Genomic DNA, 1,243 nt, shown 5'->3' with positions numbered 1-1,243 from the left:
ATATATATATATGTATATATACATATGTATATATATGTATATATATATATATATACATATATATATATATATATATATATATATATATAGAGAGAGAGAGAGAGAGAGAGAGAGAGAGAGAGAGAGAGAGAGAGAGAGAGAGAGAGAGAGAGAGAGAGAGAGAGAGAGAAAGGGAGAGAGAGAGAAAGGGAGAGAGAGAGAAAGAGAGAGAGAGAGAAAGGAGAGGGGGAGAAAGAGAGAGACTCACAGCAAACTGTTATTAGAATGATATCAATTACTTGACAATGTAATAATAGAAAACAGAAATAATGAAAACAATGTTCTTATAACCATTACAATAACACAGAAGTATATTTTCACCAACAATTACAAGATAAACAAAACGGAAACAAATACAAATATTTAGAACAAGAGTAATGACAAAGATAAAAGAAATAAGAGTAGATTTTATAAAATGTGAACTTTACCTGGACGCCATTTCTTCACTCCGAAATGCGGTCGAGACGGTATATAAACAAAGGACTTGAGGTGCCAACACGTAATTTTGTGAGTGGTGATTTTCATTGAGTTTAACAAGTTCACATACTTTTTTTTAATATAAAGATAAGAAATCGAGAGAAGGAAAGATAAATAGATATAAAGAAATAAGTACGTGAATCAGTTAATTGGTTGATAGATAGATTCAGAGCGAAAGACAAAGAGACAGAAAATAAACAAGAGAAAGAATTCATACGAAACATATAGGTTAAGGTACATAGTGAATGGGAAACCGCATAGATCTGGCTACGTTGACAGTAGGAAACTTTTTTTTTTAGAAAGAATAACCACACAGACAAAACAAAGAAATTAATTTACGCGCAGATTCACAAACGCATATACATTTATGATTTGTATTTGCAAATATCCATTAAGATAAATAATATCACTTTATTTATTCCAGCACAGTTTTGTAATTTAAAAAAAGAAAGAAAGAAAAATAAGAAAACACTTGGCATCTCTACTTGTTTTTTGTTTTTTGTTTTTTTTTTCTGCAATCTAGTTTTTAAGCTCATAAAACGACTTGCCATGGTCTCAATCTATAGACCCGAGTTATACAACAGTTTTTATATAGTATAACCTCATAAAATGACCACGGATTTAAAACCCCTTATAGTATGTGCTTGATATGTGGTTTAGTTACCAAAGTGTTGCATGAGGTTACTACAGCATAAGAGTGACAGGAGGTATGCAATAGTATCATGAG

Source organism: Penaeus japonicus, unplaced genomic scaffold (assembly GCF_977035675.1).
Source record: "Penaeus japonicus unplaced genomic scaffold, GWHDUDI00000001_assembly GWHDUDI00000030, whole genome shotgun sequence".
NCBI lineage: Eukaryota > Metazoa > Arthropoda > Malacostraca > Decapoda > Penaeidae > Penaeus > Penaeus japonicus.
The sequence above is the reverse complement of the archived record's forward strand: the minus strand, read 5'-3'. Positions refer to the sequence as shown.